Source organism: Eriocheir sinensis, chromosome 26, assembly GCF_024679095.1.
Source record: "Eriocheir sinensis breed Jianghai 21 chromosome 26, ASM2467909v1, whole genome shotgun sequence".
NCBI classification, from domain to species: domain Eukaryota; kingdom Metazoa; phylum Arthropoda; class Malacostraca; order Decapoda; family Varunidae; genus Eriocheir; species Eriocheir sinensis.
In genome coordinates, this window is record NC_066534.1 from 10,937,023 (window position 1) to 10,964,927 (window position 27,905).

A 27,905-nucleotide genomic window follows, 5' to 3' on the forward strand; every position below is an offset into this window, starting at 1 on the left:
CTTTACCTTTACCTTTAATTCACATTTACTCTTACTTTTAAAATACCTTTACCCCTTACCCACTGTCTACTGAAACCATATATTAAATGAGCGATATTTAAATCATTACAATAAATAAAAGACTCCTGGTCCTCTCTTAGCCATTTCGGTACAGCTTTTGTTGTTGCCTTAGACATAAAAATCATTTGACAGAGTCTGGCACAAATCTTTGCTACTCTCCTATGGATTCTATCCCTCGCTCTGTACTTTTATCTCCAGTTTCCTTTCCGGCTGATCTATCTCTGCTGTGGTAGACGGTCACTGTTCTTCCCCTAAATCTATTAACAGTGGTGTCCCACAGGGCTCTGTCCTATCTTCAACTCTCTTCCTGTTGTTCATTACTTTTTTTTCAAAACAAAGTCCTATTCACTCGTATGCCGATAACTCTACTCTGCATTATTCAACATCTTTTAACAGAAAACCCTCCCAACAGGAATGAAAAGACTCTAGGCTAGATGCTGCAAAACGCTTAACCTCAGACCTCGTTATTATTTTTGGAATGGATGGGAGGAATCTGGTATCCTTCGATGGCTCAGAAACATTTCTGAATCTGTCAGCTCAACACAATCTTCCAAACACTAAACCCTTATTCTTTTACAACACTGGGCTGCCACCTTCTTCTACAGTAAACATCCTCGGTCTATCCTTAACTCAGAATCTCAACTGAAAACTTCATATCCCCTCTTTTGCTGAATCGGGTTCCTCGAGGTTAGGCGTTCTGAATCGCCTTTACCAGTTTTTCTCAAATTCACAGATGCTGTCCACATACAAGGGCCTTGTCCGCCCTCGTATGGAGTCATGGTTGGGGGCGGGGGCGGGGGTGGGTGGGGGGAGGTCCACACACACAGTTCTCTTGGACAGAGTGGAGTTGAACGCTCTTCGTTTCATCAACTCTCCTCCTCTTACTGAGAGGTTTTTGTATCTTAAATTCTGCCGCATTGTTGACTCTCTTTGTATCTTATATCGATCTTATCATGCTGACTGCTGCTCTGAACTTGTAAACTGCTTGGCTTCCCCCCTCCCACGGCCCCGCTGCTCTCGCATTTTTACTCTAGCTTATCCCTACTGTCATCCAGCATCTTCATTTTTCCATCCCTTTCACTGTTAAACTCTGGGACAGACTTCCTTTATCTGTATTTCCTCCTGCCTACGACTTGGCTTCTTTCGAGAAGAGAGTATCAAAACATCTCTCAACCCAAAATTGAATTCACATTTGGGCACCCTTCTCTACAATATTTTTATAGGAGCAGTGAGTAGCAGGCATTATTGTTTTCACTTATTTTTTGCTCTTCAGCTACTTCCGTTACTGTAAAAAAATAAGAAAATAAGCGTTGATTTCATAATATTAACACAATATCATATAAACTTTGCAAAAGGTAGCGGGAATTAAGTTTTAAAGGGAAGAGGTAAATAAATGCTAGGTATCGTGTGTGTGTGTGTGTGTGTGTGTGTGTGTGTGTGTAATTCACCACGGCCTATTCACGAGTCAGACTCGCTTTCGCCAGCAGGTACCCTCCCGACATGAGCAAGCGCATGCTCATTATCGTCGATCTCTGGGTACTGCCAGGACCTCACACACCCCATGCCCCTTGCTCAAGGGGGGACAGTAACCACTCCTACTCAATGGAAAGAATCCGGCCTGAGCGGGGCTCGAACCGCCGCCTGTTTGGCCGTGAAGCCTTGCAGCGCGGGGCTCTAGTCGATTGAGCCACCGGAACGGTGTATTGAGCTACCGGAGGTGTGTGTGTGTGTGTGTGCGAGAGAGAGAGAGAGAGAGAGAGAGAGAGAGAGAGAGAGAGAGAGAGAGATTTACATAGATTTACATAGAAAATCAGACCACACAGACCCCATGGTCCAGACTTGGTGGTCTGTCCAAGTGATTTTAAATTAATCAGAAGACTCCAAAACGTTGCATTTCTACTCTAGTTGATATTAAGTTGAAGGAAGTGACGGTCGAGCTTATTTTTGAAGGAGTCAATCGTGTTACACTGGACCACTGATGATGGGAGCTTATTCCATTCTCACACTACAACGTTGGTGAAGAAAAATTTGGTGCAGTCTGAATTTACTTGTCTACATCTGAGTTTTACGCCATTGTTCCTCGTGCGCAAAGTGTCATCGATCATAAACAATGTTGATCTGTCTACATTCGTGAAACCATTAAGTATTTTAAAACATTCGATCAGTTTTCCTCGGAGGCGACGTTTCTCAAGAGAGAACATGTTAAGGGTAGAAAGCCTTTCTTCGTAGGATTTGTTGCGCAAGGAAGGGATCATTTTCGTTGCCCGACGCTGAACACCTAATTTAGCAATATCCTTTGCATGGTGGGGAGACCAAAACTGTACCGCATATTCCAAGTGGGGTCTGACTAAACTGTTGATTACATCTTTATTCTTAAATAAAAAGTTTCTTTTAATGAAGCCCAACATTCTGTTCGCTTTATTTGCTGCATCGATGCATTGCTGTGAGAATTTGAGGTTTGACGCGATTTTGACCCCCAAGTCCTTGACGCATTGAACGCTTTTGAGTTTAACGCCGCGCATTTCGTAATCAAACTTCTTATTCATCGTTCCAACTTGAAGGACCTGGCACTTGTCTACGTTAAAGGGCATCTCCCATCTATCCGACCAAGCTGAAATTTTGTGCAAATCCTCTTGAAGGCTTTGCCTGTCTTCGTCAGTGAGAACCGAGTTACCAATCTTTGTGTCGTCTGCAAATTTACTAATGCGGTTATTGAGTCCAACATCCACGTCGTTGATGTAAATAATGAAGAGCACTGGGCCACGAACCGAGCCCTGAGGGACGCCACTAGTGACCGGCGCCCACTCTGAGTTAAATCCGTCAATCACTACTCTTTGTTGTCTGTTGCTCAACCAATTCGCGATCCATTGGTTTACCTGACCGTCAATACCTATTTGCTTTAATTTGTAAAGTAATTTATGATGCGGGACTTTATCAAACGCTTTCTGGAAATCAAGATTGACTACGTCCAGTGATTTGGTTACGTCATAAACAGTGAAGAGGTCGTTATAAAAGGTTAATAGATTTGATAGGCAGGATCTTTTCTTTCGGAAGCCATGTTGTGAGTCCCCAATTAATGAGTGGCTTTCAAGGTAACTCACAATTTTGTCTCTAATTATGCCCTCAAGTAGCTTACCTACAACCGAAGTTAGACTAATGGGCCTGTAATTACCTGGTACTTTTTTGTCTCCTTTCTTAAAAATCGGTGTCACGTTAGCCTTTTTCCAATCTGAAGGGACAATGCCTTGTCGCAAGGACATATTGAATACGGTTGTGAGGGAGGAGAGTATTTCGCTCTTTGTTTCTTTCAGCAGAGTTGGATATACTTTATCAGGTCCAGGACTTTTATTTGTTTTAAGTGATTTGAGGGCTTTAAGGACTTCATCGGGTTTTATTTCAAAGTTAGACAATGCATGCTCAGGATTTACATTAGTACTGGTGTTGGTGGTGGTGGTGGAGGACTGTTATTATTAAACACCGAGGAAAAGTAATTATTTAATAGGTTTGCAACGTGTTGGCTGTCAGTCACTAGTGCACCGTCGCTGTTTGTTAAAGGTCCAATTCCACTTCTGATCGCCTTTCTGTTGTTTATGTAACTGAAGAAGGATTTCGGATTATTTTACAGTTGGCTGCAATATTTTCTTCATATCTACGCTTTGCCTGATGCACTAATCTTTTACTCGTCGCCTTGCATCATTGTAAAGTCTAATATTTTCGGGCGTGCTTTGGTCTTTCTTTAACCTGTAAGACAATTTTCTCCTTGACTGAGTGTTTAATTTCGCTATTAAACCAAGGTGGACTTTATTAGTGTTAATTCGCTTCGCACAAGGGGACAAAATGTGTCCTGCTGAGTGAGTAAGTGATTTTTAAAGTTTAGCCAGGCGTCCTCTGCATTGCCGTCATCTGATAGTTGCATAGCTATGAGTTTTCGTCGGATTTCTACGACGTTGGCTCTTATGACATTGGGCACCTTAACTTTATTTTCAGTCACCGATGTTTGAGCTCTAATGTCAACGCGCACTAGTTTATGATCGCAGGAACCGAGGTGTTCTCCTACCGTGACATTACTGACTAGGTTATCTTGGGTCGCTATAACAAGGTCAAGTATGTTATTTTGTCGAGTCGGTTCAGAAACCATTTGGCTTAGATAATTTTCCTCTAGAAATTCGATCATTCTATGGGACTCACCTTCTGTACCCGACAGTGTCGCCCAGTCGATATGGGGGAGGTTAAAGTCTCCTAGTATCAGTGAGTCGCTGTTATTAAGTGACTGCCTTAAGACGCTGTACATTTCAAGATCGCCATCAAGTGATTGCCCCGGAGGCCTGTAAGTGACATATATTTAAATTGACTTTTGCAATGTTTACTCGCACGCACAAATGTTCAACGTTACTGTTTCTTGGTGTTTTGTCAGTAGGTTGCAAGTAGCTTTTGACGGTTTACACGATCATTGTTGAAGAATCTGTAGCCATCTATGTTGTATTCGGAACTTAAATCAATATTAGTGGTGTCGATAAATGTTTCGGTTATAGCAATTACGTCAAAGTTTTCTGTCAGAGCAAGACATCGCAGTTCATCAAATTTGTTTCTTAGGCTACGCGCATTGAAACTAAGGACTCTTAGGTTATCTTGAAGCTTGGTAATAGAGGTACTGGAGGGTTCAATGTTACGAGTCTGTTGCGGTGTATGGTGTCTATTTGATGGAAGGACGTGGCTGAGAGTCGTTTTTGTTGTTTGTTGAGAGAGAGAGAGAGAGAGAGAGAGAGAGAGAGAGATTCCACCCGGTACCATTTCAAATTCCTTCCAAGAATCCACGTGCGTCCCCAATGGCTGAGCACCACCGGACAGGAATCGCTCAGGCGCCGGGACATTTTTACCCGCTACCTGCCCGGACTCCTTCAAAAAATACCCCTAGATAAGAGACGAGGCGGTTCCATAATCGAAACTTTTACTGTTTCACCGAGCCAAGAATATATACACATGCACCATCATGAAGAGAGGAATGAGACGTGAATTGTTAGTCCTTCACTCTGCGGGGGGCGAGGGGTTCCCTCAGTGTTGAAGAAAAAGTATTGACAAGCTGACTGGACGGGGCCTGGCGGGTCTCTGCTTTGTTTTTTAATTAGTTCCTCATAAAAGAGTCACAGAGGCCATTTGCAGCCATACCAGTGTCCTGCAGGAAATCCCGGGGCACCATACTGACTTAAGAGGAGGCAGTATTTGTAGACTAGCTCGGCCCATATTCTTAAACATTTCGGTGCTTACACACCCACATTTGATATTCTGTTCGTAGAGTTTGTGGGTATTTCTCTGGGTTGTTGTATGGACCTAGTAATAGTCTGACAAGGCATCTGTACCATGAATGCGAAATTTTTTCATGAGAACACGATTAAATTCCTTTGTGGCCTTTGGATATATTTGTTGTGCAACTAGGAGAAAAAAAAAGAGTTTTCGAAAAGTTCAAGTTCAAGTATATATATATATATATATATATATATATATATATATATATATATATATATATATATATATATATATATATATATATATATATATATATATATATATATATATATATATATATATATATATATATATATATATATATATATATATATATATGTATTTCGCGAGATTATATTCTCTGTCTCGTTCCTGTCAAAAAAACGGCAGAGAGCGAGAAAAAGTATCTTGAGATTATATCCCGACTTTTTTACTCCGATCGAGGAATGTAATAAACTTGCACCGTTTGAGTGAGTGGGAGGAAAGAGATTGGCGAGGCGGGAAGTGGAAGGAAGAGGTGGCTGGTGCAAGGCGTCGGGAGCTGGGTCCTGGTTACTGGAGGTGAGGGGGGGTCGGTGGCACGGGGTCAGGGAGTGTGTTGGAAAAGCGCTGATGTGTGTGTGTGTGTGTGTGTGTGTGTGTGTGTGTGTGTGTGAACTTGTGCCGGTCTGGCGGTCCTCCACGCCACACCGTCTGCTCTCCAATCGTTTCCACCTCGTCAGTATATTTAGCTAGAGTGATGGAGATGTGCTCAGGTTCTACGGAGACGTTCAGTAAGTTACAAAAAAGAACGCTTGCTTGTTGTATTGTGAAGATGTAAATGAAACCTGAGAAATCGTTGTAGAAAGACTATCGAAATTTTTACTGTCCCTAAAAAGGAAAAGAAATACGAAATGTAAAAAAATAAAAAAAAGAATGCAACCATCATCCAAGGACATAAAAGAGAGACCTAACTGATCATAAAAATAATCGTTCAAACAGTTTAGTGTCCGTCACCTACAAATCATTCAAAATAACAATCACAGTTTCAGATTCCAGACACATCGGATTCAAACCAGCTCAGAGAACTAACTGGCTTTCGAGGTCATAGAGCAGGGGTTCCCAACCTGGGGTACATGTACCCTCAGTGGTACATTTGCACTTTTCAGGGGGTACATTGGGTCCGAGAGAATAACCACTACTGTACAATATATAGTGTTGTAATCTGCATTCAAATTGCACAATGTCGTGCAAAACTATTTTTTTAAATTATATCATCAGTCTACACATACAGATTTCATTATAAAATAATATCAAAATATTACAATTTCGTTTTTTTATCCTTTTGTTTAGGGGTACACGGGAACCTATAAAAATGCCCAAGGGGTAAAGAGGAACAAAAAGGTTGGAAACCCCTGTCATAGAGGTTAAAGCAAAAAACAAATTAATACAGAAGGCCTCTTTTGAGGCATTTAATGATTACGAGAATGCCATTGACTAAGTGTAGTTGTAACTATGCTGAATGCCATACGAGAACACGGAACAAGGGAAATTTGTAGAATACTCAAGGACGCACACAAAGAGGGAAAAGTGACAATTAGATTTCATACAGACACCGGAAAAGTTCCGATAAAAAAAGTTAAACTGGGTGATACCATATCACCTAAACGGTTTACGGCGTGCTTAGGAAAAACATTAAAAATAAACAAGAGGAGGAATAAGGGCAATTAGATCGGAAACTAACATTGAAATAGTCTTCGGCTTCCAGATGACTTTATACTTTTTAGTGTGTCTAATGGCGAAGTGCAGCAGATAGGAGAACTGAGCAAGGAAAGCTTACAAGTAGGGCTAAAAATGAGTAAGATAAAGACTAGTCAGGTTTATCAATCATGCACAGATTAAAAAAAAAAATACTCGTCCACGAAGAAAGTTACTGAATATGTATATTAAGAACAATTAATATAAACAAATCAGTCGATTGAGCGAGAATTGATAAGACGCATTAGACTGTGCTGGACTGCTTTCTTAAAACATGGCAACATTTCGGGTGACTGACAAGCTTTTTTTTTTTTTTAATCGGTGCGTTCTTCACAGATGAACGGAAAAGTCGACGCTGGTTACCATTATAAGGGATAAGAAACACGGCCAAAACGAAAACAAGAAACATCCCTCTCGCAGCTGGAGTGGTCAAGAACTGTTTTCAATGTGTAATTGCTTTTGGGGTTATATCTTCCTACACTTTGGACGCTGCATTTGTCGCTGTTGAACTGGGTCATCCAATTCTTGGCCTACGCAGACAGGTCATGGTGTTCGGAGGAGTAAGGAGTGAGTGATAATAATGAGAGACTGAAAGTTAAAAGGAGCGACAAGAGAGAAGTGTAAAAAAGGGAATGCAGCTCGTAAAGGAGGAAACGCTGGAGAAAATATTACTGAATGGCGGCAACAATTTCGCCTTTATTTCTTCTTTCTTGAAAATAATGATACTCAACCATTCCTTCTCCTTTGTCTCCTTCTCCTCCTCCACCTCTTCCTCTTAGACAACAAAGAAGCATACGAGTAATCTAGGCAGAAGTGAAACCCCCCAAAAGAAAACATATTAAAATCGATTGAAATCAAGAAGCGGCAATGATCCAGCATATAATTACAAAGGAGAGACTGATAAAAGCTAATTACAACATTAAATAAATAACTAGAATGGAAGGACCCATCGGAGAGCCTCTTACACTATGATGTGATGGTGTGTGTGTGTGTGTGTGTGTGTGTGTGTGTGTGTGTGTGTGTGTGTGTGTGTGTGTGTGTGTGTGTGTGTGTGTGTGTGTGTGTGTGTGTGTGTGTGTGTGTGTGTGTGTGTGTGTGTGTGTGTGTGTGTGTGTGTGTGTGTGTGTGTGTGTGTGTGTACTATGCACGCACACACTCAGAACCATTTCATAATCTCAGGTAACGCACAGACCTGCAGGTAGCCAAATAGATACAGGAAGTCAAACACCTACACAGATTGATGGCCAAAGGTAAAAACAATACATAAACGCCAATAACAAATACATCCCCCAGACGCCGAAAACACGCCCGCGTAACACGTGGGTCCGTGCATCAGCCTCGATGGCCCGCTATGAGTCACAGGGCACGCAACTCGGGAAAAACAAATATTACCTGATGTGAAGCTTGTTACAGCCCTCCCCCTTCTGTGTTGATGGCAGGGCGCCCTTATGAGCCGCCCCTCGCCGCGTCCCACGCAAGCCACGTCCGCCACTCAGGCCCCGCCAGCTGAGTCTCCGCCAGTATCGGCAAATCAATGTTACTTGGAGGTTAGGCAACGAAGACCCGTCACCCGCGGCCTGACGGGACGTGGCGGAGAGCAGGGGCGTGGGCGGCAAACTTAATGCATGGATTCGTACATAAACACATACACACATACATACTTACATAAATTCTCATACAATAACAAACACATATACGTAATCACACACACACACACACACACACGCTTAAAGAAAAGTTGGATAAATGTAGATATGGAGACGGGACCACATGAGCGTAAATCCCAGGCCCTGTAGAACTACAACTAGGTAAATACAACTAGGTAAATACACACACACACACACACACACACACACACACACACACACACACACACACACACACACACACACACACACACACACACACACTTCCAGCCCCCAAATACTTTACTGTTCCTTCCAACCTAGCCAGATATGACTCCATGCACTAACTTGCCGACTCTCTTTCTCCTCCAGGATCTTTCCACACCAAAAATACGAGGCCAGTGTTTCTCAGGTAATGTGACAATTTGTAGCACCTGTCGCCTGCAATACATCACGAGGACAATATCTCTCTCTCTCTCTCTCTCTCTCTCTCTCTCTCTCTCTCTCTCTCTCTCTCTCTCTCTCTCTCTCTCTCTCTCTCTCTCTCTCTCTCTCTCTCTCTCTCTCTCTCTCTCTCTCTCTCTCTCTCTCTCTCTCTCTCTCTCTCTCTCTCTCTCTCTCTCTCTCTCTCTCTCCTTCGTCTCCATTTCCTTGGCTATTTCATCTATCTTCTCCATTCCTCCTGCACACACCTGTTTTTCCCCAAGCCTCCTACTCATATTATTTTTATTCGCCTCATATCGTTCTTCTCTACATGCCCTATATTTCCCTCCTCCTAATTTACGGTTTTTCGCTTTTACGATTCTATTTTCAGTTCATCCTTATACATAATTCTAATCGTCCCTGCCGTTTTCTCCTTTTCTATTGTTCTCGTCTTCTCTTCTTTTGTTGTTCTTTTCCCTTCCCCTTCCTCAGTTTTCGGCTTGGCATGTATTTTTGTTTCGCTTCTTCACGCAATTCCCGTTCTCCCTGCTTCGCCCTGCTCCTCATCCCCTTGTCTCTGCTTCCGCATCAGCTGTTCTTGGCCTTTCTTTTCCCTTCAGTCAACTTCCATTTCCATTTTTCTTCGCCATTTCCTTCTTTCTTTTCATTTTCTCTCCTCGTCTCCGCGATATCACCTCCAAACACTTAACTTGCTTAGCTTCTAACGTTTGTCCATCGCATTTTTTGTTCCAATCTTTTTTTATACCTACTCGTTCCCTGACCATCTAATCTACCTGTTACACCTTGATTCCCGGCTCTTGTTCTCGAGTTGAAGGCTCTCCGATGTCCCTCCTACCCTCCCACCTTGACGAGGGAAAGACACTCGGTAACCTGCCTCGTTCCGGTGAAGTGGGCGGCAGGTGTCAGTTTGGGTGATTCCTCCACAAGATTTAACCCGGTAGCAGCGACGGACCAAATTTGTGGCTTTACCGTGTACCAGCGATGGGCCAAATTTTTACCCCCCAAAATAGATGATACATAAACTGATCACAAATGCGTTGATACATATTATGAAATGGTTTGTGTGAGTGATGATTTTTTTTCTTATTTTTCTCGCTTAGAGGGGCCTTTAAGAAACATGATCCCCGCAGTTATCAGCTTAATGAAGCATGATGGGATTGACCGTAGACTTAATATTTATAGTGTGATATTTCGTAATAGATACAGTGCATTTTGATTGCCTGTATGTGTGCCTATATTTCTGTCTGTTTCTTTCTCTTTTATTTAAATTTGAACCGCAGAGAAAAGAGAGAGAGAGAGAGAGAGAGAGAGAGAGAGAGAGAGAGAGAGAGAGAGAGAGAGAGAGAGAGAGAGAGAGAGAGAGAGAGAGAGAGAGAGAGAGAGTAGAGAGAGCAGATAATATAGAGAAAGTATAGACAAACAAACAGACACAGAGAACACAGGACAAGATAAGAAGACAGACAGACATACAGACAAAGAGAGAGAGAGCGAGAAAGTCAATTACAAAGACAACATGAGGGAGGGGGGGACGAGAGACAGCCGTGGACGCAGAGGAGAAACAGTTGTGTGACGGGCGGCTGAATATTGGGCAGAGACGGCGGGAAAGAGCATTCAGGGCGGCGAGGAGGTGAGCAATAACACCCACGAGGAAGGAGCTAGGATCATACAAGAGACACAATGGCAGAAGGAAACTAAGGAAGAGAGGGTGGAGGGAGACAAGGGAGGGAAAGGAACTGGGCTGATACGGGAAAGAAAAAGTGGCAGAAGAAAAAGAAGTAAGAAAGGATGGAAGGAAAAAGGAAATAAGGGAGGATACAGAATGATACAAGGGCTGAGGAAAACGAGGGAAGAAGGGATGGAAGAAGGAAGGAACTAAATAAGAAAAAAGGAAAGGTCTGGGAGAATGGCAGAAGGATAGGAGGGAAGAAAGGACGAAAGAAAGAAGGAAGGAAGGACATAAGGGAGGAAGGAGATGGCCTGATACAGGAAGGAAACAATGAGAGAGAGAGAAAGGAGGGAAAAGAGAAAGGAAGGAAGAAGGAAGGAAATAATGAATGAAACAGGAGCTGAGGAAAAGGAGGGAAGAAAGGACGGAAGAAAGAAGGAAGGAAGGATATAAGGGAGGAAGGAGGAGGGCTGATACAGGAAGGAAACAATGAGAGATGGAAAGGAGGGAAAAGAGGATGGAAGGAAGAAGGAAGAAAATAAGGAAGGATACAAGGGCTGAGGAAAAGGAGGGAAGAAAGAAAAAGGAAGGATATAACAGAGGGATGAGGAGGGCTGATACAGGAAGGAAACAATAGTAGAGGGAAAAGAGGGATGAAAGGATGGAAGAAAGAAGGAAGGAAATAAGGAATGAACACTGGAATGAATATTGAAAGGTATGAACGCTGGGAGACGGTACTTCCATTCTCGTTGTCACCCTCCTATTCCTCTTGACCCTTCCCTTCCTCCTTGTTCCTACTCTTGTTTTCGTTCGGCTAATTCTGCCTCGTATTTCTTTTTTTTTCTTTTTTTCATGTTCTCCGTCCGCCTTCACTTCTTCCTCAATTTGCATTTCTGAGTCTCATCAATTCCTGACCCTCTCTCTCTCTCTCCTCTCTCATTTCCTCGTTCATTTTTCTCATCATTATCCTCATTATCATCATCCTCGCTTTCCTCCTCTATTTCTTCTTTTTCTTCTCCTTTTCCTCCTCTTCCTCTTCCTCCCTCTCCTGCCAAAGTAGTTAGTGCAAAACGATCAAATCCTCCTAGTGTTGCATTGGCCATTATTCTGTGGCATCAGGAGTGAACTCAGGGTCATATTACAAGACAAGGCTTTCGTAGGAGTTGTGGGCATTTCCATGGGTAGTTTTATGACCCTGGTGGTAGTGAGTCTTCTCCTGTACCATGAACCTGAAGAAACACTCATTAGAACCCGACTGACCCCCTCTTTGACTTTTAGAAATAGGTGATGTGAGAAACAAAACTGTCTTATAATACCAACCTCAGTGTCCTTGCCCGCACGTACAGTACATCCAGTGCTTTAATCGGTTCAGTAAGTCACCGAAGAGACTAATCAAATCCCTAAAGCATGCAGGCTCGTTAAAACCTAATAGACTTTCTGCTGCCCTTTCTTCCATGTTTCGATGTTTTCTCCTCCTTTTCTAATGAAGCAGGCATACCGCAAGGGCTTCTCTCTCTCTCTCTCTCTCTCTCTCTCTCTCTCTCTCTCTCTCTCTCTCTCTCTCTCTCTCTCTCTCTCTCTCTCTCTCTCTCTCTCTCTCTCTCTCTCTCTCTCTCTCTCTCTCTCTCTCTCTCTCTCATTTCCTCTCATTTTCTTCATCATTACCCTCATTATCATCATCATCGGTTTCCTCCCCCTCTTGGTCCTCTTCTGCTTCTTTTATCTTATTTTTTTTCCACTTCCTCCTTATTCCTATTCCTATGTGCTCTCGTGTCTTTCTTTCCGCCGTGGTCTTGCTTCTCTCTCTCTCTCTCTCTCTCTCTCTCTCTCTCTCTCTCTCTCTCTCTCTCTCTCTCTCTCTCTCTCTCTCTCTCTCTCTCTCTCTCTCTCTCTCTCTCTCTCTCTCTCTCTCTCTCTCTCTCTCTCTCTCTCGGTTTGGCTCTCTGGGTCTGTCCTTACAATACTTTTTTGTTACCGTATATTTATTTTTACAACAAAGGAGACGGCTCAAGGGCAACAAAAAGAGTGAACAAAAATCCCGCTACTCGCCGCTCCCATAACAGACAGATAAGAGTAAAGAATAGACAAAAGAGAGGTCAATTTCGGGTGGAGAGGTGTCTTGATACACTCTTTGTGAAAGAGATCAAGCCTCATGAGGAGAGGAGGGGAGGGGGGAGATGCTAAATGCAGGCCGATTCTTCTCAGACTGAGTGATTGAGGGATGATTCGCCGAGACGGGTGAGTGTAGTGAATGCGGCAAGTTCATTTGGTGGGCGGAGGAGAGAGAGAGCCTGAGTTGCCTGACCCCCGGAACACAGACATCACACACGCGCCGTAATGGAGTCGGGGAGCAGAGAGCGTCCGTGAGAGCGGCAGGAAGCTCTCTTCATTAGGGAAAAGAGGATCCAACGAGTCTTTCATGTCCGGAGCCTTTGGTATAATATTAACAAATCATAATGCACGGATATACTTTACCCGTACGTCAAAAAAAAATTAATCCCGCAATTATCAATCAATGTCGAGATCACTTAGAATGATTACCGCCAGTATTTGATTCATGATTAGCTAATTTGTAAACGGCGGAACACAAACGGCTTAAGCGGTTTCAATCCCTTTTTCCGTTGGTGTCATTTGAGTCATGATAAATTATTTTGAAATGCTTATCGTTTATTAAATTGGAATAAAAATCAGTTAAGATGTTTAATTAATGCGCACAATGAATTTATTTGAGCATATTTGTGTATTAAAAGGCAAACCGTAACTCCGTAATGACAAGATTTATTCCTTATTTTCCTGAACACAATCATTCCTCAATTTCCAGCTAACATTTATCCCTCAATTTCCCGGTAATGCCACACTTATACTGAGGCCCGCTGAGACCTTTATCTTCCTCCGTCCCGAACCTGCTGCCACTAATGACTAAATCATGCAAAATATTCCCCGAGATACTTTCATCTTTCTGGTCCACCAACGAAATGCTTTGTGGAGCCTCGTGAGGAGAGGAGGGGATGGGAGAGATGCTAAATGAAAGCCGATTATTCTTAGACTGAATGATTGAGGGATGATTCGCGGGAGATTCGCGATTCGCTGACGGCCAAGGCGGCTGAGTGGCTCCTAAGCAGCGCCGTGGAAGCGAGTTTGTTGAGCTACGGATAAGCGATTCGTCACGGATGTTTTCGTTTGCGTCTGGTTCACTGACTCATTATGGGAGGAATTATTGGGTGGATTTGAAACGGATGAATATTTTCCTTATCTGATTCTTTCATTATTTACTAGGCATACGTTGTTAATTGCTTCTTACTCTTTGTGATGATGGTGGTAATGGTGGTAAGTAGCAGTAATGTAGTAATAAGTAGTAGTAGTAATGTGGAGGCGGTGGCTGAGTGGTTAACGTGTGAGCCCCACGTTCGCCGCGTCATGGACGACACGAGTTCGAATCCGCCGCTACCACCTGGGATTTTTCAGTCACCGCCGAGTAGCCTAAGACTACCCACATGCTGTCCTGAAGACCACCTATCAACCCGGACCCAAGAAGAACTGTCAAGTGAATCAAGAATGAGCTCTGGGGTGCACCATGAACCAAGAAAAGATGGCGCCACTATAAACACTTGCCTGCGCCACAATGGGCTAGGACCGACCATCAGGCCCTAACAAGAGAGCCTGCGAAAACGTAAAAAAGAAAAGAAAAAAATAGCAGCAGCAGCAGCAGTAGTTGTTGTTACTGTATAAATAATAGAAGTAGTAGTAAAAAAATAGTAGTAGTAGAAGCAGTGGTATAGAAGTGGCGATAAAATACCAACAGCGGCAAACTATGTACAATACACATCAGGTACCCTCGGGAGTCTCAGCGGCCTAGTGGTGTCTTAACCTCATTAAAGTCTCCGTGTCGGGAAGAACTTTTGAGAAGCCGCGTTATTAGCAGGAGCGTCGCCTGGATGGGAGCAGAGGTGAGGAGGCGAGACTCGCTAACAACATCTTGAAGTATAGGTGGAAAGCTTAATAGATACAACCTTGAAAAATGATTGAAATGAAGCATGGAAGAAAAAAAAAAGACGGAAAAAATTAAAAAAAGGAAGAAGGGGAGATGATAATAATAACCGAAGGAGACGGGAAGAAAGGAAGGAAGTATAAATAAAAGAGGGAAAGAGAGAAAGCAAGAGAGGAGAGCAGGAAAAAAATAAAGAAGGAAACGAGGCAATGAGGCAGAAAGGAAGGGAAGAAGGTAGGAAGGAGAGCATTAAGAAAGAATGAAGAAGGAAACGAAAAAAAGAAAGGGCAGGAGGAAGGGAGGAAGGAGGGTAGGCAGGAGGAAAGATGGAGGGAAGGAAGAAAGGAATAAAAAAAGGGAAAGATGGATGGAAGAAACGAAAGTAAGGAAGAAAAGAAGGAAGGAAGGAAGGAAGGAAGGAAGGAAAGCAGGAGGAAAGATGGAGGGAAGGAAGAAAGGAATAAAAAAAGGAAAAGATGGATGGAAGAAATGAAAGAAAGGTAGAAAGAAAGGAAGGAAGGAAGGAAGGAAGGTAGAAAGAAATAAGGAAGGACGGATGAATGATTGACCGATTACATGATGGAATGAAGGAAGGAAGAAAGAATGGGAGATATGGGTAAAATAAAGGAGAAAAATAGAAGGAATGAGGAATGGAAAGAAATAATGAGAGAAGAAGGAGAGGAAGTAAGGGAGAGAAGGGAGGAAGGAGGAAAGTTTAGTGAATGTATAATATATATCTTTTTAACATCTCTTTTCTTATATTTAACTATTGCTTATTTGCATTCAGACCTGCTACTATCTATTATTGCTCTACACATTATAATTATGCTATTTCCACGTTTTTCTCCTTTTAAGTGACACCAACAAACAAACCCAACATATTCTCTTCTTTTTCTCCCTCTCCCACCTCCCTGAAAACACGTTCCCTTCGTTCTTTTCCCCACAACACTTATTTTGATGAAGAGGCTGAAGGGTCATCACCATTAACACACTTTTCACCCACTCCGAGTACTTCCTAGCCAGCTCGACCACACTCCCCCACCTACTTCACCTCTACTCTAGCCAGCCACACTCTCCTCTCCTCTACCTTTACTCTAACCACACCTAGCCCCAGCCCTCCGCCCCCATACTCTCCGGCTACGCACTCAGCCCCGTCACTCATCTTCAGGCCTTTTAAGAGTCAAGCCGCGGCCCAGCTCCCTTGTCTTCATATACTAATGCGTTACCTCCCACCTGTATGTCTGTCTCTCCGTCTTTCTCGTCTCTCTCTCGTCTCTCGTCTCTCTCTCTCTCTCTCTCTCTCTCTCTCTCTCTCTCTCTCTCTCTCTCTCTCTCTCTCTCTCTCTCTCTCTCTCTCTCTCTCTCTCTCTCTCTCTCTCTCTCTCTCTCTCTCTCTCTCTCTCTCCACTCGTGTTTTTTAGGTTACCTTCCTCTAAAGCATTCTATCCGTCCTTCTCGTCTCTCTCTCTCGTCTCTCTCTCTCGTCTCTCTCTCTCTCTCTCTCTCTCTCTCTCTCTCTCTCTCTCTCTCTCTCTCTCTCTCTCTCTCTCTCTCTCTCTCTCTCTCTCTCTCTCTCTCTCTCTCTCTCTCTCTCTCTCTCTCTCTCTCTCTCTCTCTCTCTCTCTCTCTCTCTCTCTCTCTCTCTCTCTCTCGTCCTCATTCACTCGTGTTTTCACACCTTTTTCTAAAGCTTTTTAATTAACCTACGCCTGCAGATCTAATTCTCCATGTGTCTGCTGTTTTGATTTTCCTCTCCGTCCCAGTAATAGGTCCGACTCGGCATTGGTCCACTTTTACCCTCTCGCCCTCCCTCCTCTCGTCCGCAGAAGGCAGCCATCATTAGCTCATTCATTTCATATATCTTTTTCTCTTTTTATTTTTAGTTACGCCTGCTCTAATAAGCCCATTTAGCAGAACCCCCCCCGACAAGATATGGAATTAACACTATCCCGAGAAACTAACATTAATATGAGAAATTTTGAGTTACTGCTGCTTATTTATGTTTCTCAACACTAGATTTTTCTTCAGGATCCAATAGCAGGTCCATGAAAGTATCTCAAATATTATAAACAACGAAATAAACATCGAAAACACATATACCTAAGCCTTTCCCCACAGGATTATGCCTCATCATTTTCTTCACGGTAAAGGAAACAGCTTCAGGGCAATACACAAAGAAAAAAAAAACGGCTAATCGCTGCTCCCGTAAAAGAAAAGAGGAGGCGGTGGCCGAGTGGTCAGCACGCGGCAGTGGTGAGCCCATGGACCTAGGTTCGAGTCCTACCGAAATAACTGATTTTTTAAACCATCATCGAGACGCGGGAGATTACCCACATGCTGCCCACATTTTCAGTCAACCCTAACTTCAGAGACTTCGGCCAAGAGGAGCACCGGGGGGTATCATGGGCCAGGCAAGAGTCATATTAACAGCAGCCACTATGAATAAACTTTGCCTGCGCCATTAACGGGCTGGGGTCGCCCAAGAGGCCCCTCAAGACAGCTAACAGGCACTATAGGCAACACCAATATAAATAAAAATAAATAAATAAAAAAGTGGCAATAAGGGAGGTAAATAATTCAAAGTTGCCAGCTTGTCTTACTCAGCCTCTTATATTTACCGACTTCCGACCCCAAAACTGTCTCGTGGACCCCAATAAGGAGATTCATTTATAATTATCGTTAAAATAGTTAGTTCATGATGTTTCTTGGCAGTAGTTAGGCGTCGGAAACCGGTAAATACTATGCTCTGAGTAAGACAATCTGGCAACGGTGGGTAAATTACGTATGGAGAGTTGTCTTGATACTTCCGATATAAATTCCGATATAATTATGATGAATCTATAAAGCTCAACCTAAACAAATTCAGCCTACTGTATTTTATTTCCACAAACACCAAATTCATATAAACACAAATGGATTTCACCTTTGTCTGGCATTTGTTTGATGAGTCATGTGTTCGTTCTCATCGTGCTCTACTCACCGTGATAAAACACACACACACACACACACACACACTATACACACACAGAGGATTCAGTACTGTTTTTCATTATCTATCTCTCAGGTAAATGCGATCCAGTTCTCTATTATTTGTTTCCCCGGCTCAGTAAAGTTGTTGCCGCCGTGTTCCTTAATAACCATAATTAGCGAGGTCATCATTTTGGAAAAGTGCTATAATTATTTCGGCGTTGAGTGTCGCTCCCTCCCGTCCCCCATTTTTTTATGTCTCCTCTCCTTACCTCTCTTGCGTCTGTCCTAAATTGGTCTTATTAGTGTATAGAGTAGATATTGCTACTACTATTATTACAACTACCATATACCACTACTACTACTACTACTACTACTACTACTACTGTACTACCACCACTACTACTACTACTACTACTACTACTACTACTACTACTACTATACTACTACTACTACTACTACTACTACTACTACTACTAATAATAATAATAATAATAATAATAATAATAATAATAATAATACAACAACAGCGATAACAAATAAAAAATACCTACCAGGCGGATCTCATCGTAAAGAATATCTAACCTGACCTAACTTGACCTAACTTGATCTGACCTGACTTGACCTAACACAAACCCTCCTAAACAACGGTCTTTACTTCCCCTTACTTCCTCGTTCTCCGGCAACTCATGACGTTTGACCTATTCATGGCGCCGAATTATTCCCGCTGTTTCGTGCACCTGCCACAGCGATCACGTCCAGGTGAGGAGACGGAGCCGGAGCACGCACGGGGCAGGCCAGGTGAAGGTGTGCGCAGGTAAGGGCGGCCACATTACTCCTTCTTCTCTTGACCTGTCCCATTTCTCCTCACTTTGTTCCTTCCCGTCCTCCTGACATGTCGAGTAGGATTAAAGCAAAAGCAAGCAATACGAAGAGAATAGTAAACACTCCACGTTAGAAATAGTACTTGTGAAACCAGCTGCAGTATTCCTATTTCTCCCTCTCTCTCCCTTCTATTCCTTCGGGTCCTCCTTGCAAGTCAGGATTAAAGCAAAAGCAAGCAATACGAAGAGAATAGTAAACACTCCACGTTAGAAATAGTACATGTGAAACAAGCTGCAGTATTCCTATTTCTCCCTCTCTCTCCCTTCTATTCCTTCGGGTCCTCCTTGCAAGTCAATATTAAAGCGAAAACGGCCAAACCACTTCAAGGTAATGTGAATGAAGGTGAGGCCAGATAAATTCCTTCCAATTCTTTATATTTGATCTACTTTCTTAACCTACTATTGTTCCCTTTTTTCAAGACAATATTAAGGTAAAAATAGGTAAGGCACTCGAAGTCAATGTGCGAGAAAGTGAAGGAAGGTGAATGATTCCTATTTCTTCTTGCCTGGTCAACTCATTCTTCTTCCTGTTTCCTCCTGCTTATCCTTTTCCTCCTCCTTTGGTTTATTCTCTTTATCTCCCTTTCTTTGCCATATCTACCTTTTCTTTGTTATTATTTCTCCTCCTCCCCCTCCTCCTCCTCCTCCTCCTCCTGTTTCCTCCTCCTTCTCCTCCTCCTCCTGTTTCCTCCTGCTTATACTTCTCCTCCTTCTTTGGTTTATTCTCTCTATCTTCCCTTCTTTGCCGTATCTACCTTTTCTTTGTTATTATTTCTCCTCCTCCCCTTCTTCTTCCTCCTCCTCCTCCTCTTCCTGTTTCCTCCTGCTTATCCTCCTTCTCCTCCTTTGGTTTATTGTCTTTATCTCCCTTTCTTTGCCATATCTACCTTTTCTTTGTATTATTTCTCCTCCTCCCCCTCCTCCTCCTCCTCCTCCTCCTCTTCCTGTTTCCTCCTGCTTATCCTCCTTCTCCTCCTTTGGTTTATTTTCTTTATCTCCTTTTCTTTGCCATATCTACCTTTTCTTTGTATTATTTCTCCTCCTCCCCTTCCTCCTCCTCCTCCTCCTCCTCCTTTAAAAATTGAGTTAACCGTGACTTCGTAGTGTCGAGAGTGAACTGAACGTACATCAAGAAGGTTTAGATCTGCTGAAGCGGGCAACCACGTAATGAGCCGTGACCTTACTGTTGCCCGTCTTTCTATGTTTTATGTATCTTCCTCCCCCTCTTCCTCTTTTACCAGCATCAGATCCTCCTCCTCTTTCATCTCTCCCTTCCTTAATTACGGGATGCCACAGCGTAACCTAAGATGCTGTAGCTCGAGGCAGCTTGGTTCATATACTTGTAAGTCCATATTTTCTCTTCCTTTCATTCTGCTTCCCCTTTATTCCTTTTCTTTCAATCTTTTCGCTTTATCACATTTACCTTTCTTGTTTCGCTCTTTTCCTTTTCCTTTTTTATTTGATTCGTGATTAAATTTTGTCTCTCTCTCTCTCTCTCTCTCTCTCTCTCTCTCTCTCTCTCTCTCTCTCTCTCTCTCTCTCTCTCTCTCTCTCTCTCTCTCTCTCTCTCTCTCTCTCTCTCTCTCTCTCTCTCTCTCTCTCTCTCTCTCTCTCTCTCTCTCTCTTCTCCTTCGTCTTCATTTTCTTGTCCATTCCATCCTTTTTCTCCTTGTCCTCTTTCAGATACACGTTATTCTCCTATTATCTCACTTTTTTTTTATTCTTCCCTAAGCCTCCTCCATATTCCCTTTTTTTCGCCTCATCATGTTTTCTCTAAGTGTTCTAAGTGTTCCTCTTTTTAATTTACTTTCGCTACTGTGTGTTTCCCTATTTTAATTCATCTTTATTTATGATTTTAAGTCCCCACCATCTTCTCTTTCTTTCGCTGTTTTCTTTTCCCCCGCTTACACACACACACACACACACACACACACACACACACACACACACACACACACACACACACTCCCTTCCGCCCTTTCTTCCTTAATCAATCAAACAATTACTGAATCCAGCTAGCAAACAAAGACACATTAATTATTATATTATTAAATAAATCTCTTTCTCTGCATATCCTCCTCCCCCTCCTCCTCCTCCTCCTCCTCCTCCTCCTCCTCCTCCTTCTCCTTATGCTTCCCCTGTTTCCTCTTCTCTCCTCTCCTCCTGGCCATTATACAAATACGGCCATACAAGTCATTAGCCACCAAGAATGACTGCAGTGAAGTGACATGCCGCTCTGAATAAACAGCCATACAAATAAATAAATGAATCGATCTATAATTCAATAAACGAATACACAAATAAAAAACAACAGCAACAAAACTTCCATTGTCACAGGGATCATGTTTAATCAAAAGATCACTGAATGGGAACTCTTTCAATACACACACACACACACACACACACACACACACACACACACACACACACACACGATCTATAAACACCCGCAAGCGCCTCATTTACATTATTGCTCTTATTTTCACTGAACGAAATTAACGCCGGGTATTGCGTCGCTAACGGCCTATTCTTTTTGCGGTGATGCAAGAAAATAAACCAGGACAATAAATGAGGGGAAAACACGCCCGCTCGGATATGAATCAGAGTAACACCAGAAAGTTATAAAAGAGAGAAAATACTGACTAGGTTACTCTATTCTGGGCCTGAGAATGTTGCTAAGAAAGAGTGAGACGGAGATTACCTGTCACGCAAGGCAGTCGTTCTATCCTTAGCTGCCAGTCTTACATGAAAGCTTACAGGAAAAAATGAGGTAAGACAGAAAGAAACGCCCCTTTACCTAATACCAAGTGGTTACATGTGTACAAAATAACGGGGATGATATACGCGACTGTCTGTTTCTCTTATACAGTAGAAGCAGCAGTCAAAAGCAGAAAAAAAACATAAAAAACCCGCCAAATGCTGCCACTGTAAAAGAAAACAATGATTGACCAGAAGAGAGGGTCAGTTTCGGATGGGGAGGTGTCTTGATAAATATATACCATCAGCACCTTCATAATCTGTGTTAATAGGAAATCCGCTCTTCGAAAACCATGGAGTGCTGTTAAATGCGCACCATACTGAGTAAATACCTGACTACCTGTTCGGGTCAGGTAATAAATGGAGGTCCGGGAAATAGCAATGAAATGTGGCAATAAAAAAACAATCTCTCCACACCTCCCACGCTGTTACCTGGCAGAGTAGAGCACCTGCCTGGATACCGATTCACACATGGGGATCAGTGACAAACGGATGCCCATGGAAGCCACACTGAATCGTGGTAATAAACGAAGGCTTCTCATCGTCAGCAATGTATGTTTTAATGTATGTTTAACGTAAAGGATGATCAGAATTGTATACGTATATAAGACTGACAGAGTAATTTTTTTTAAACTTATGTATTTCTCTTTTATACTATAGCAAGCACAAGACAAATTATCTGTAAGAGCAACAAAGTATTATTATTTTTATTATTATTATTATTATTATTATTATTATTATTATTATTATTATTATTATTATTATTATTATTATTATTATCGTCCTTCAGAGCGGTTACACGAGAACAACAACAACACCTTGGCTTGCCTTAACTATTCCTATGCCATTCCTTCTTTGCCATTTATTCCTGTGCCTGTTTTCCTGACATTCCCTTCACATCCGCTACCTTGGGGTCAACGTCCGTGTAGGGGAGATATTATTCACGGCGGATCTCAGCCTAATCCAACATCCTGGTTATCACGGCTTATTGATGTTTACCAGGTATTCAGTTATCACCTGACACATGCAGGTGGGAAGAACAGGGTGTAGATGGTTAAATGGAGTATAAAAGGTATTAGATTATTTGTATTTCATTTTCATAAGCTTCATTGTGTTATCGGTAAAAAAAGGCACAGGAAAAGTGTATAAAAATATTACTGGATAATTGGAGCTACTGCCACCACTGATAAGATTTTTGTTATAACCAGCACACTATAACTACTACTACTACTACTACTACTATTTCTACCATTACTACTACTACTACTACTACTACTACTACTACTACTACTATTTCTACTACTACTACTACTACTACTACTACTACTACTACTACTACTACTATTACTACTACTATTTCTATTACGATTACCACAACTACCACCCTATGACATTTTTTTCCTGTGATACTTATTAGTGTCATCTTTTTCTTATTACTATACATGCAGTTAATCACACTATTACGTAAACATTTTAATACCTTTGAAGCAGCATTTAATCAGTTGCCTCTCACTCTTTTACGGACTCTGACATTTAGACATCGTAACATGAAGGCTGTGGTGAGTGGCAATACGCATGACCAATCCCACACCTTCAATAATATAGGTACAACTGTTCATCTCCCCCTCCCACTCTTACCCAACCTTTAACCCCATGGCACTGAATACGACAGGCACAGTGCATTCACAAGCTCCTACTCGTTCACCGGGCCAACCTTTCATTATCCAACCTCACCTTTAACGCCCTTTTATTATGCAGCATTAGTTTTATTCTCTTTTATATTCGTTTAGCTGGCAGTTACACGTGAATTATATATTGTGTCCATCCTTACCAATGCCGGCGACGCAGTACGAGAACGAGGAAGAGGTGCTGGTTGAGGAGGAGGAAATGGAGGAACAGGAAGAGGCTTATGGCAGTGTGTAATGCAATGATGACGTAATGATAGGTAATGTTCTGTAATGGCGCCTGGTAAGCTAAGCGAGGAAGGCGGCGTGGAAAGGGCGACTGGGATTATCGGGTTCATTTTTTTCTTTTGCTGTTGTTGTTGTTGTTGTTTTGTTTGTGCAGTGTTGAGTTTTTGTGTTTCTCTGTATCCCGGAGTCTGCGAGATATGGAGGCTCTGGAGAGGAAGTATCATTGTTTTCTTGTTGGCTTCTCTCGTTGTTTTGTTTTGCTTGTAATGTGTTGTGTTAATTTATTTGCGTTTTTTTGTGTCCCGGCGCTTCTAAGATATGTAAACACTAGAGAGGAAGGGATGATTGCTTTCTTGTTTTGCTTTTCTCGTTGTTTTGTTTTGCTTGTAATGTGTTGTGTTAATTTTTTTTTTGTGTCCCGGCGCTTCTAAGATATGTAAACACTGGAGAGGAAGGGATGATTGTTTTCCTTCTAAGATATGTAAACACTAGAGAGGAAGGGATGATTGCTTTCTTGTTTTGCTTTTCTTATTATCTTGTTTTGCTCGTACTCTGTTGTGTTTTGCGTTCTCTTTTATGTGTGTGTGTTTCTCTGTATGTTATGGAGGCACAGGAGAGGAAGGGATGATTATTTTCTTGTTTGTTTGTGTCTGCTTTTTGTTTTCATTTGGTCGTATTATGTTGTGTTTTGTGTTCTCTTATGCTGTGTGCTTCTGTGTTCCGGCGCTTGAACGCTGCAGAAACACATGAGAGGAAGGGATGATCTTTTTTTGGTGTGTGTGTGTGTGTGTGTGTGTGTGTGTGTGTGTGTGTGTGTGTGTGTGTGTATTTACCTAGTTGTGTTTACCTAGTTATAGCTTTACAGGGCCTGGGCTTACGCTCGTGTGGTCCCGTCTCCGTATCTGTATCTGTCCAACTTTTCCATAAATTTTTGCAGTCTTCTTCGATACTACATCCTCACTTAGTCTGTTCCAAACCTCTATATTTCTTTGCGGGAAGCTATATTTCTTTATGTCTCTCAAACATCTTCCTTTCCTTAATTTCTTACTGTGTCCTCTTGTCCTCATTTAGAATCAAAGTAATGAGGAACTCTAATAAAAACAATAAGATACACAAGCGTCGTTACCTAATACACAGAAGAGGCGGCGTAGTAATAGTCTACATACTTACGGCCCTTCAATATAACCTGTTTGACGTAAGTGCAATCAGTCTCTCACCACTTATTACTGAGAAGAAGGTATTGCTGTATATTCTTCGTTGTCTCTTTTCACCTGTATTTTTCACTGTTTCATGTTGCTTTATTTTTGTATGAGCTTCAGTGGAATCAGTTTCTCTTCGCTTTTTCTCAGTCTTCTTGATCACTTTTCCCTTATTGTCTCCTCACTCTCGTAATGATTCCTGATTTTTGTTTTTCACATCTATATATCGTCTTTCACTTCCACATATTTTTTTTTTCAAGTCGGGATGCTTTTATTCTTGTTTTTTTTCTTTTTTTCTTCTACTTGTCATCTTCCTTCAGTTTCATATATTTTTTTAACATATCACGCTTTTATTCTTGTTTTTTTCATTTTTTTCATCCACTTGTCATCTTCCTTCAGTTTCATATCTTTCTCTTTATTTTTTTAACATATCACGCTTTTATTCTTGTTTTTTGCATTTTTTTCATCCACTTGTCATCTTCCTTCAGTTTCATATCTTTCTCTTTATTTTTTTTAACATATCACGCTTTTATTCTTGTTTTTTCATTTTTTCATCCACTTGTCATCTTCCTTCAGTTTCATATCTTTCTCTTTATTTTTTTAACATATCACGCTTATATTCTTCTGTTTTTTTGCATTTTTTCATCCACTTGTCATCTTCCTTCAGTTTCATATCTTTCTCTTTATTTTTTTTAACATATCTCGCTTTTATTCTTGTTTTTTGCATTTTTTTCATCCACTTGTCATCTTTCTCCACTTCCATGTCTTTCTCTATTTCATAACTCATCGTTCTTTTATTCTTCAACACTTTCATTTTGTCATCAATCATTTCCTTTCAGCTCTTTTTCTTTCTCTTTACTTTTTGTTTCATCTTAGTGTCCTATTTATTCTTCAGTTTTTTTTGTATTCAACTTTTTTTTTACAGCTAAAGAAACAGCTCAAGGGCAACAAAAAAAGTGTAAAAAAAAGCCCGCAAATCGCTGTTCCCATAAAGACAAAAGTAATGAGCGGCCAAAAGAGAGGTCAATTTTGGGAGGAGTGGTGTCCTAATGTTATTTTCCTCCATTTCTAATTGTCTGTATTGGTTTCTTAAATATCATCCTTCTTCTTATTCTTTTACTCTTCCATGTTTTGTTTTCTCTCCGGTTTTAATCTTCTTTCACATGCAACTATCTTTATTTAGTTCTCTTTGTTCCTCCTCTCCTCTCGTTCACTTCCTCTTCCTCTTTGTTCTTCCTTGCTTCCTTAACAATACTAATTTTCTTTATTGTTTACGTTTTCTTTTCAATATCCAGTTCTCCCTTCCATGCTCTTCCATTTTTCAACCATTTTTCACTCACGTTTCCTTCTTTTATAATGTTTTCTCTGCTCCATTTCTTTCCATTTTTCTTTACATACACGAAGCAAGCTCCTCTGTATTTCCCCCAAACTTCCTCCATTTTCTTATTCTTTCCTTACCTCTCCTTCTCCTTGTATTATATTTTTCCTTCGTCTGAGTCTCTCGTGACAAATTTCCACTCTCTCTTTTATACTCTGTTTTCTCTGCTCTTTTTCTTTCCATTTTCCCTTACAAACACGAAGTTCCTCTATATTTCCTCAAGGCTTCCTCCCTTCCCTTATTTGTTCCTTACCTCTCCCCGTCTCCTTCTCCTTGTATCATATTTTTCCTTCCTACGATTCTCTTTCTCTCTCTTTCCTGCTCCTCGCTTCACTTGACCCTTTTCCGTAATCATATTTGTTCCCCGAGATGTGGTATTCCTGTCCTCCACAACGAATGGCAGTGAGCGTGTGTGAGTGCTGCGGAAGGGGCTGTGTTATTGGTATTGTTGTTGTTCTTGGTGGTGGTGGTGGTGGTGGTGTTAGTGGTGGTGATACAGGCTGGTATTATGAGACACTTTCGCTTCTCATACCAGCTATTTATAAAGGTCAAAGAGGGGGTCAGGTTGGTTCTATTGATTGTTTCTTCAGGTTCATGATACAGAGGAAGGGTCAAACTACCACCAGGGTCATAAAACTACTCTTGGAAGTGCCCACAACTCCTACGAAAGCCTTGTCAAATATGTGTTCTTGGGCGGAGAAATGTCTTACAATGCGACCTGAAGATGATGGTGGTGATGGTGGTGGTGATGGTGCACATACAAGCTGTTATTTTACAAGTGTGTTCTTTTTTTACAGTAAAGGAAGCAGCTCAAGGGCAAAAAAAATACAACAAAAAAGTCTGCAGTGTTACTTAATATTAGCATCTGCTCGTGAGGGATTGGGAGTTAGCTGATGAAAAAATAAATGTTGGTTGTATTTTCGCTACAATAACTATATTCTTGGGTGAGTTGTCTTCTCCCTCTCAGGTATTTCAGGTATTGTAAAGATATAAGTATAATGGACGGGATATATTAGACTCTTCAAACTTGTGAATAAAAAATAGATGTTGGTTGTATTTTCGCTACAATAACTATATTCTTGGGTGAGTCGTCTTCTCCCTCTCAGGTATTTCAGGTATTGTAAAGATATAAGTATAATAGACGGGATATATTAGACTCTTCAAACTTGTGAATAATAAATGTTCCTCTACTAACTCACGGCTCGGCTAACAACTTTAGTTTCTTATCTCTTTTCCTCTTCTATTTCTAATCTGTATCCCTCTCCTTATTACTTCTCTCTCACTTAAAACTTCTCTCTTTATTTACCTCTTTTCTCCTTCCTCGACTTCTTTCCTTTCGCCATTTTCTTTGTTTCATTTTCCCCTTCTCATTCCAACATTTATGAGCTTCTAATCACTCTGTTCGTCCACCTCTTTCCTTATTATTTATTCTCACTAGTCCTTTCCTCAATCATTTCTTAGTTTATCTTTCTTTGCCTTTTTTCCCTTCGCCAGTCTTTCTATTCTTATTTCCGTCACTCCTTCCAGCCTTTAAGACCTTCTCAAATCTATTCCTCTCTAAGCCTCTCCATATTCATTACCTCTCACTCAATCCTTCCCACTTTATTTTCCTCTTTTCTAGTTTGCTTTCTTTCCTTTCGCCCTTCTTTTTCGTCTTATTTCCCTCTCTCCTTCCATCCCTCACGTGCCTCCTCTCTTTCTCTCTCAATCCTTCCCACTTTCTTCTCCTCTTTTCCCTTTCTTTGCCTTCTTTCCTTTCGCCTTTATTTACCCTCCTATTTCCATCTCTCCTTCCATACCTAACGAGCTTCTGATATCGCTCTATCCCTCACAATATCTCTCTCTCTCTCACAATATTTCTCTCTCTCAATCCTTCCCACTTTCTTCTCTTTTCCCTTTCTTAGCCCTCTTTCCTTTCGGCTTTCTTTCTCCTCCTATTTCTATCTCTCCTTCCATCCCTCTCAATATTTATCTCTCAGTCATTTGGTCGCTCCTCCTTCTCTG

The 27,905-nt window shown here is 41.6% G+C and overlaps 1 protein-coding gene across 1 annotated transcript in view; it reads right to left on the minus strand.

Annotated features, from left to right (window-relative positions):
- LOC127003758 (adipokinetic hormone/corazonin-related peptide receptor variant I-like) overlaps positions 1-27,905 on the minus strand; it is a 270,587-nt gene that overhangs the window by 18,573 nt on the left and 224,109 nt on the right. The gene's annotated exons all lie outside the window — the stretch shown is intronic.